Genomic DNA, 11,560 nt, shown 5'->3' with positions numbered 1-11,560 from the left:
TTTTCATACATTTTTTCAGTAGTTTCTTAAGTATTTTATCCAGACCCTAAATATATGTGTGAATACATATATAAATAATATATATCACACATAAATATAAATACTTGTCCATTAGTCTTTATATTTATGTCTATATTTATTCCTCAAAAATTCAATTGGTTTATCGGAATAACAATATTGCTATTAATACTTTATATAGCCATGCTTAACAATAGTATGGAATTCCAGAAGATTCATGAAAATGGTTATGTAGTTTTAATAGCATCTAATTTCCCTCTTGCTTTCTCTAAGTCAGCAGTCACAGTTCCTTCATGGTCCTGGAAAAATGCTCAGAATGTGTGACTTCACAGTGACTCAGGCATTTCAGTTCAGCCCAGATAGTATCCATTCTTTGAAGGATAAAAGAGAAAGAAAAAGCTATTCTTTGGCTAAACAACACACTCCTCTCTATAATCTCTACAGATTGCTTGAAAAGTGCAGCATATTTGGAATTGCTTTCCTAAGAATTAAGCCTGGACAAACAAGCCCACACCATTCTAAAAAAGAATCTGGATCGTATGCAGCAGGCCAGGAAGCCAAGGTGGAGGAGGCCATTGGAAAGGTTAGCGAGTGAGTGAGAGAGGGGAGGAATCCAGAGGTCTCCTGCGGGCATGTCCTGACTTCGGAAGCCCTTTCAGGACACAGACATAACTCTCTTTGCCAACAAATGATCTTACATAAGACCTCTCTTGCTCTTTCCCAGTGCATTCTTTTCTTTGTTTCCCTAGATCTGACTTTTCTATGCCATTATCATCTGCATCACTGCTATTAGAACCATATGTATGTTATAAATACAACCAATATGTTGTACCTCTTTATGGTCTGTAAAGGTGATGTCTTCATATTACTTAATAATTAATATCAGGATGATTTAGGACACATTTATTGAACATTTACATGCCAGACACAGTATTAAGTATTTCATATCTATTATCTTAATTATCTCATATAATCTTACTAAGTTCCTTTTACAGGTGAAAGGACTGAGACTTAGGAAGACTAATTATTTTTTCCAAGGTTATTTACCAAGTGATTGACAGAGTTGAGAACCAAACCAGATTATCTATCTTATTCTATTTTATTAAATGTTTGTTAAATTGAATAAGGTATAAATAATATGGTGATGGATTGCACCAAAAAGCATAAACAGATGCAGTCTAGGCAACAGTTTATCCAACTCAACAAACATTTATAGAATGCTATCATCTGCTAACAGGCACTAAGCTTCAAGAAGGGAATCCAAAGATCAATAGAATGTGTACCATGGAATTCTCTGTCAACAAGAGAGAGGATTCTCCTCAGTGATCAATTAAACTTCTTGGATGTCAGCAAACTTTTACTCAACACCTACAATATACCAGACATGGTACTAGACACAAGAAGAATGCAAAAATAATTAAGAATTAGTCTTTTTTGGGCGCCTGGGTGACTCAGTGGGTTAAGCCTCGGCCTTTGGCTCAGGTCAGGATCCCAGGCTCTCTGCTCAGCAGCAGGTCTGCTTTCCCCTCTCTCTCTGCCTGCCTCTCTGCCTATTATGATCTCTCTCTCTGTCAAATAAATAAATAAAATATAAAAAAAATAGTCTTTCTTTCCAGAAGCTCGCAGAAAAATTAAAACAGGATATTCAAGGCTGCCTAGGATAAGTTCGAGGCCTATTAGCTCAATGCATAGAAGACGAAATCTTGTTTTCTGAAGAGTTTAGCCAGTGGCGATTCTAAAGTGAACCACCAAAAGTATATGGGAAATAAAGCTGACAATAAGTTTTTCCTTTTATTAAAACCATAAATCATGAGTGATTTGAATACAGTGTATACCTCTAGTCATTCTTTATTAGTTGATAACTAATTAAAGAAAGTAGTTCAGTGTCTGGTAAATTCAAATGATCTAAGGGGTATTACTGTTCTTATCAATGGTAGTTAATACTATTGGAACACAAATCCTTTAAGGAGAAGACTATGAAATCCATCAGCCATTCTTTAAAAGAGCCAAAAGATGTCAAAAGAATGAAGCTTATTGTTCAGATGTATCGGCCTTCTTTGGGATTCTAAAAATAGGAGATAATGTTTCAAACTCAAAGGAGGTAAATTCAGGGTAAAGAGTAGAATGAATGATTTACATAACATGTGGTATATATATGAATCTTGTTTTCCCAGGAAACTGTAATGTTAAGAGGCCCTGTGTTGTTGTTGTTGTTGTTGTTTTAAATTGTGTTATGTTAGTCACTGTATAGTATACCATTGGTTTTTGATGTAGTGTTTCATGATTCATTGCTTACATATAACACTTAGTGCTCTATGCAATCCATGCCCTCCTTAATACCTATCGATAGGCTTACCCATTCCCCAACACTCCTCCCTTCTAAAAGTCTCTGTTGGACTCTGGGAAACAAAAAGAAGCTCTGTGTTATGATGGTTAAGAACCTAAGTCGGGTGCGGTCTCAATACCAAGGAGAGCAGCAGAATTCCAGAGGAGGAGAAAGCCAAGCACGGAACTCATGGCTTTTTTCCTGTGATTTTTTTTTAGTCTTGCAGTTAATTTAATTTTTTCTTTTTCATTTTTTTTTTCTTTTTTTCTTTTTCTTCTCGCCTTCGGGTAAAATTTTTTTTTTTTAACTGTTACCTTTTTCTTTTTTAACGATTTTTTACTAGTTTATCTAATATATATATTTTTTCTTTTTTACATTTTTCTCAGGTGTTTTCTTTTTTTAAAAAAATTTTTTTTTTCTTGTCTTTTTTTTTCTTTCTTCCTTTTTGAACCTCTTTTTATCCCCTTTCTCCCCACTCACGATTTTGGATCTCTTCTAATTTAGTTAAAGCATATTTTCCTGAGGTTGTTGCCACCCTTTTAGTATTTTACTTGCCCCTTCATTTACTCTTATCTGGCCAAAATGACAAGACGTAAAAATTCAACGCAAAAAAAAGAACAAGAGGCAGTACCAAAGGCTAGGGACCTAATCAATACAGACATCGGTAATATGTCAGATCTAGAGTTCAGAATGACAATTCTCAAGGTTTTAGCCGGGCTCGAAAAAGGCATGGAAGATACTAGAGAAACCCTCTCGAGAGATATAAAAGCCCTTTCTGGAGAAATAAAAGAACTAAAATCTAACCAAGTTGAAATCAAAAAAGCTATTAATGAGGTGCAAACAAAAATGGAGGCTCTCACTGCTAGGATAAATGAGGCAGAAGAAAGAATTAGTGATATAGAAGACCAAATGACAGAGAATAAAGAAGCTGAGCAAAAGAGGGACAAACAGCTACTGGACCACGAGGGGAGAATTCGAGAATTAAGTGACACCATAAGACGAAACAACATTAGAATAATTGGGATTCCAGAAGAAGAAGAAAGAGAGAGGGGAGCAGAAGGTATAGTGGAGAGAATTATTGGGGAGAATTTCCCCAATATGGCAAAGGGAACGAGCATCAAAATTCAGGAGGTTCAGAGAACGCCCCTCAAAATCAATAAGAATAGGCCCACACCCCGTCACCTAATAGTAAAATTTACAAGTCTCAGTGACAAAGAGAAAATCCTGAAAGCAGCCCGGGAAAAGAAGTCTGTAACATACAATGGTAAAAATATTAGATTGGCAGCTGACTTATCCACAGAGACCTGGCAGGCCAGAAAGAGCTGGCATGATATTTTTAGAGCACTAAACGAGAAAAACATGCAGCCCAGAATACTATATCCAGCTAGGCTATCATTGAAAATAGAAGGAGAGATCAAAAGCTTCCAGGACAAACAACAACTGAAAGAATTTGCAAATACCAAACCAGCTCTACAGGAAATATTGAAAGGGGTCCTCTAAGCAAAGAGAGAGCCTACAAGTGGTAGATCAGAAAGGAACAGAGACCATATACAATAACAGTCACCTTATAGGCAATACAATGGCACTAAATTCATATCTCTCAATAGTTACCCTGAATGTTAATGGGCTAAATGCCCCTGTCAAAAGACACAGGGTATCAGAATGGATAAAAAAACAAAACCCATCTATATGTTGCCTCCAAGAAACTCATTTTAAGCCCGAAGACACCTCCAGATTTAAAGTGAGGGGGTGGAAAAGAATTTACCATGCTAATGGACATCAGAAGAAAGCAGGAGTGGCAATCCTTATATCAGATCAATTAGATTTTAAGCCAAAGACTATAATAAGAGATGAGGAAGGACACTATATCTTACTCAAAGGGTCTGTCCAACAAGAAGATTTAACAATTTTAAATATCTATGCCCCCAACGTGGGAGCAGCCAACTATATAAACCAATTAATAACAAAATCAAAGAAACACATCAACAACAATACAATAATAGTAGGGGACTTTAACACTCCCCTCACTGAAATGGACAGGTCATCCAAGCAAAAGATCAGCAAGGAAATAAAGGCCTTAAACGACACACTGGACCAGATGGACATCACAGATATATTCAGAATATTTCATCCCAAAGCAACAGAATACACATTCTTCTCTAGTGCACATGGAACATTCTCCAGAATAGATCACATCCTTGGTCCTAAATCAGGACTCAACCGGTATCAAAAGATTGGGATCATTCCCTGCATATTTTCAGACCACAATGCTCTAAAGCTAGAACTCAACCACAAAAGGAAGTTTGGAAAGAACCCAAATACATGGAGACTAAACAGTATCCTTCTAAAGAATGAATGGGTCAACCGGGAAATTAAAGAAGAATTGAAAAAAATCATGGAAACAAATGATAATGAAAATACAACAGTTCAAAATCTGTGGGACACAATAAAGGCAGTCCTGAGAGGAAAATATATAGCGGTACAAGCCTTTCTCAAGAAACAAGAAAGGTCTCAGGTACACAACCTAACCCTACACCTAAAGGAGCTGGAGAAAGAACAAGAAAGAAACCCTAAGCCCAGCAGGAGAAGAGAAATCATAAAGATCAGAGCAGAAATCAATGAAATAGAAACCAAAAAAACAATAGAAAAAATCAACGAAAGTAGGAGCTGGTTCTTTGAAAGAATTAATAAAATTGATAAACCCCTGGCCCGACTTATCAAAAAGAAAAGAGAAAGGACCCAAATAAATAAAATCATGAATGAAAGAGGAGAGATCACAACTAACACCAAAGAAATACAAACTATTATAAGAACATACTATGAGCAACTCTACGGCAATAAATTTGACAATCTGGAAGAAATGGATGCATTCCTAGAAACATATAAACTACCACAACTGAACCAGGAAGAAATAGAAAGCCTGAACAGACCCATAACCAGTAAGGAGATTGAAACAGTCATTAAAAATCTCCAAACAAACAAAAGCCCAGGGCCAGATGGCTTCCCGGGGGAATTCTACCAAACATTTAAAGAAGAACTAATTCCTATTCTCCTGAAACTGTTCCAAAAAATAGAAATGGAAGGAAAACTTCCAAACTCATTTTATGAGGCCAGCATCACCTTGATCCCAAAACCAGACAAGGATCCCACCAAAAAAGAGAGCTATAGACCGATATCCTTGATGAACACAGATGCGAAAATACTCAACAAAATACTAGCCAATAGGATTCAACAGTACATTAAAAGGATTATTCACCACGACCAAGTGGGATTTATTCCAGGGCTGCAAGGTTGGTTCAACATCCGCAAATCAGTCAATGTGATACAACACATCAATAAAAGAAAGAACAAGAACCATATGATACTTTCAATAGATGCTGAAAAAGCATTTGACAAAGTACAGCATCCCTTCCTGATCAAAACTCTTCAAAGTGTAGGGATAGAGGGCACATACCTCAATATCATCAAAACCATCTATGAAAAACCCACCGCAAATATCATTCTCAATGGAGAAAAACTGAAAGCTTTTCCACTAAGGTCAGGAACACGGCAGGGATGTCCATTATCACCACTGCTATTCAACATAGTACTAGAGGTCCTAGCCTCAGCAATCAGACAACAAAAGGAAATTAAAGGCATCCAAATCGGCAAAGAAGAAGTCAAATTATCACTCTTCGCAGATGATATGATACTATATGTGGAAAACCCAAAAGACTCCACTCCAAAACTGCTAGAACTTATACAGGAATTCAGTAAAGTGTCAGGATATAAAATCAATGCACAGAAATCAGTTGCATTTCTCTACACCAACAGCAAGACAGAAGAAAGAGATATTAAGGAGTCAATCCCATTTACAATTGCATCCAAAACCATAAGATACCTAGGAATAAACCTAACCAAAGAGACACAGAATCTATACTCAGAAAACTATAAAGTACTCATGAAAGAAATTGAGGAAGACACAAAGAAATGGAAAAATGTTCCATGCTCCTGGATTGGAAGAATAAATATTGTGAAAATGTCTATGCTACCTAAAGCAATCTACACATTTAATGCAATTCCTATCAAAATACCATCCATCTTTTTCAAAGAAATGGAACAAATAATGCTAAAATTTATATGGAACCAGAAAAGACCTCGAATAGCCAAAGGGATATTGAAAAAGAAAGCCAACGTTGGTGGCATCACAATTCCGGACTTCAAGCTCTATTACAAAGCTGTCATCATCAAGACAGCATGGTACTGGCACAAAAACAGACACATAGATCAATGGAACAGAATAGAGAGCCCAGAAATAGACCCTCAAATCTATGGTCAACTCATCTTCGACAAAGCAGGAAAGAATGTCCAATGGAAAAAAGACAGCCTCTTCAATAAATGGTGCTGGGAAAATTGGACAGCCACATGCAGAAAAATGAAATTGGACCATTTCCTTACACCACACACAAAAATAGACTCAAAATGGATGAAGGACCTCAATGTGCGAAAGGAATCCATCAAAATCCTTGAGGAGAACACAGGCAGCAACCTCTTCGACCTCTGCCGCAGCAACATCTTCCTAGGAACAACGCAAAAGGCAAGGGAAGCAAGGGAAAAAATGAACTATTGGGATTTCATCAAGATCAAAAGCTTTAGCACAGCAAAGGAAACAGTTAACAAAATCAAAAGACAACTGACAGAATGGGAGAAGATATTTGCAAACGACATATCAGATAAAGGACTAGTGTCCAGAATCTATAAAGAACTTAGCAAACTCAACACCCAAAGAACAAATAATCCAATCAAGAAATGGGCAGAGGACATGAACAGACATTTCTGCAAAGAAGACATCCAGATGGCCAACAGACACATGAAAAAGTGCTCCATATCACTCGGCATCAGGGAAATACAAATCAAAACCACAATGAGATATCACCTCACACCAGTCAGAATGGCTAAAATCAACAAGTCAGGAAATGACAGATGCTGGCGAGGATGTGGAGAAAGGGGAACCCTCCTACACTGTTGGTGGGAATGCAAGCTGGTGCAGCCACTCTGGAAAACAGCATGGAGGTTCCTCAGAATGTTGAAAATAGAACTGCCCTATGACCCAGCAATTGCACTATTGGGTATTTACCCTAAAGATACAAATGTAGTGATCCAAAGGGGCACATGCACCCGAATGTTTATAGCAGCAATGTCCACAATAGCCAAACTATGGAAAGAACCTAGATGTCCATCCACAGATGAATGGATCAAGAAGATGTGGTATATATACACAATGGAATACTATGCAGCCATCAAAAGAAATGAAATCTTGCCATTTGCGACAACATGGATGGAACTAGAGCGTATCATGCTTAGCGAAATAAGTCAAGCAGAGAAAGACAACTATCATATGATCTCCCTGATATGAGGAAGTGGTGATGCAACATGGAGGCTTAAGTGGGTAGGAGAAGAATAAATGAAACAAGATGGGATTGGGAGGGAGACAAACCATAAGTGACTCTTAATCTCACAAAACAAACTGAGGGTTGCTGGGGGGAGGGGGTTTGGGAGAAGGGGGTGGGATTATGGACATTGGGGAGGGTATGTGCTTTGGTGAGTGCTGTGAAGTGTGTAAACCTGGTGATTCACAGACCTGTACCCCTGGGGATAAAAATATATGTTTATAAAAAAAAAAAAAAAAAAAAAAAAAAAAAAAAAAAGAAAGGACCAATACCCAACTTTTGTAGCAACATGGACGGGACTGGAAGAGATTATTATGCTGAGTGAAATAAGTCAAGCAGAGAGAGTCAATTATCATATGGATTCACTTATTTGTGGAGCATAACAAATAGCATGGAGGACATGGGGAGTTAGAGAGGAGAAGGGAGTTGGGGGAAATTGGAAGGGGAGGTGAACTATGAGAGACTATGGACTCTGAAAAACAATCTGAGGGTTTTGAAGGGGTGGGGGGTGGGAGGTTGGGGTACTAGGTGGTGGGTATTATAAAGGGCACGAATTGCATGGAGCACTGGGTGTGGTGAAAAATAATGAATACTGTTATGCTGAAAATAAAAAAATAAATTAAGAAACACACAAAAAAAAAAAAAAAAAAAAAAAAAAAAGAAAAAAAAAATGCCCTTAAGTAGGATCCCTATTCAAATAAACGATTAAAAGGCAAAAAAAAAAAAAAAAAAAAAAAAAAGAACCTAAGTCGGACAGAGCCTATACGGAGTCTGGACTGCAGTCACTTACTGTGTGATTTTTGGCAAATAGCAGTCTCCCTAAACATCAGTTTGTTCTTTTTTAATCTGAAATACCCAGAAAAGAAAAGAGCCAACTGATTAAAGGTGAGGCCATGAAGGAAATGGGCTAAGAGCAGAAGCTCCCCTTACCTTCTCTTCTTCTTGTCTTTAAATCCCAACTCTGTGGCTTTCTGGGTAAATCAACACATTTTATATATCTATACATTAAACATGATGCACAATATATTTTATCTATAGTATCTACCAAATAAATATCTACTAAATATCTGTAGTATCTACTAAATAGTACAGCATCAACTAAATAAGTAATAATAATAATAATTATTACTATTTTAAATTTTCATGATTAGTTTTAAGTTGTTCTTTACTGAAGTTAGAATACTTTCTTGACCCACTAAGCCTGGGTATCACAATTTCTTGCAAGTATTTTTTGTTACCAATGTTAATCCCAAATATAATACATGGTTGAGTGATCAAACCATGTGTAGCATTTATGAATTTTTCATTTCTGCACCTCACACATCTAATCTGGAAGTATTTCTGGATCGTTTACCTTCCACAGTGGCATGGCTTTCCTTTTCTTACTCCTGGAATTCACCTTATTGATTGATCAATGAACCCATGTATGTTAAGCACTTGCCATTTAGTGAATACCATACTTTTTTCTTTCATGGAGTTTACAGCCTCATGGGACAAGGCATTGAGCAATTTTCTTATAAAAAAGTGTGCTGGAAAAATGGAAGTACAAGCTTTTGGGGAGCAATAGGAGACCAAACATCACCTGAAGAGTCTGCAAAAGTTTCTCTGAGAACATTAACTTAGAGTCGAGTCCAGAAGTATGTCATGGGTGGGAGTGTTCTAGATAGAGGAGAGTGCTGATACAGCCCTAAGGGAAGAGAAGGCTAGTCCTTGACATCTTTTTCACCTAAGAAAAGACACTCTCCAGACCTGTTTTACACTTTCAGGAAAAAAATCTCTGGGATCCAGCCTTGGTTGCAGATATCCTCTTCACGCTCTAAGTTCTCTCCCAGAGACAATTCCTGAAACACCATTTTTCCTTGTCCTCTTCATTCCCTCTTAGCTTCGCATTGGATTTTTTAATAGACTTTACTTCTTAGATTTAGATTTAGATTGTTAGATTTACAGAAAGTTGAGAAGACAGTACAGAACTCTCATATACCCTACAGTTTCCCTCATCAACATCTTAATTAGTGTGATGCATTTGTTACAATTAATGAATTAGTATTGATAAATGATCTTTAACTAAAATTCACACTTCATTCAGATTTCCTTAGGTTTGTTTCTTTTTAATTTTTTATTTTTTATAAACATATAATTTTATCCCCAGGGGTACAGGTCTGTGAATCGCCAGGTTTACACACTTCACAGCACTCACCAAAGCACATACCCTCCCCAATGTCCATAACCCCACCCCCCTTCTCCCAACCCCCCTCCCCCCAGCAACCCTCAGTTTGTTTTGTGAGATTAAGAGTCACTTATGGTTTGTCTCCCTCCCAATTCCATCTTGTTTCATTGATTCTTCTCCTACCCACTTAAGCTCCCATGTTGCATCACCACTTCCTCATATCAGGGAGATCATATGATAGTTGTCTTTCTCCACTTGACTTATTTCGCTAAGCATGATACGCTCTAGTTCCATCCATGTTGTCACAAATGGCAAGATTTCATTTCTTAGTTTTTACCTTATGTTCTTTTTCTGTTCCAAAATGCTATCCTGAGTCCCATGTTAGATTCTGTTGTCATGCCTCTTTAGGTTCCTCTTGGCTATGACAATGTCTGAGACTTTCTTTTGGTAACCTTGATGGGTTTGAGGAGTACTGGTCAGGTATTTTTTATTATCCTTCTATTTGAATTTGCCTGGTGTTTTACTCATGGGTAGACTGGGATTATGTATTTTTGGAAGAATACAATTGAAGTAAAGTGCCATTTAATCACATCATATCAAAAGTGTAAGATGATAATGTCAATATAACATCGCTGTTGATATTGATCTTGATTCTGGTAAAGTAGTGCTTTCCAGTTCTCTCCACTGTAAGATTATTTTTTTTACCCTGTTTCTACACTACTTTTTCTTAGGCAACCATTATGTGCAACCAACACCTAAGTAGGGGGAGTTACTCCCCCCTCTTGAGGGTGGAGTGTCTACATAATATTCTTTTGCATAAGAGATTTGTCTCTTTTCCCCATTAATTCATTAATTTATCATTTATTTTCATCAGCATGGACTCATGGACATTTATTTTACACCTTGCATAACCCAATACTACTTCTTACGTTGTTCAAATTATTCCATCTTTTGGCCTTTGTGAACATTTCAGTTGGCTTCTGTGTCGCTTTGACATACCCCCATTAATGTAGGGTTTCTTTTTCTTAACTTCTGGCACTATGAATTTTCCAGGTTCATTTTATATATTTTCTGCTCCAGTCCAGAAGTCAGTCCTTACTCCAAGAAGTTTTGGTTCCTTTTGCTGGAACAGATATTAGAAACCAAGTTCTGGGAGCTCAGTGTTCTGCATTAAATTGTGGTAGGCTGCAGCTAGTATATTCATGAAAATAACTGTTGGTCTAAGTGCACAAAGCATAAGAGAAAAGAGAGCTGTCCTAAAGAAAATTGGGCAAAGAGCTTCATATAAATATAATAAACTCTTTCATGCTTTTGTATTATTTGGTTGGTCAGTGTTAGCAGTCAAATGCTGTGAATAGAAGCTTGTGTTCTTGTTACTTCACATTAGGAGTTTTTAGTTACATGCTAAAGGTTAGAGGTAGTGACATTTTCATGGATAATCCCTAGAATGTTAAGGTTTGATGAGAAAGAGCCGAAGTAAGATAAAGCAGTCCGATCCAAAAATTCAGGGACTGACTCAGGAAAGTTGGGTCACAGAAAGAACTATGAAACTGAAGTAGAAAATGGAAATTTTAAGGTATAAAAAAAGAAATACCTGAACTGAAAATAAATACAACTTAT

This window comes from Mustela nivalis, assembly GCF_964662115.1.
Source record: "Mustela nivalis genome assembly, chromosome: 2".
NCBI classification, from domain to species: Eukaryota; Metazoa; Chordata; class Mammalia; order Carnivora; family Mustelidae; genus Mustela; species Mustela nivalis.
Note: the sequence above shows the minus strand (reverse complement) of the source record.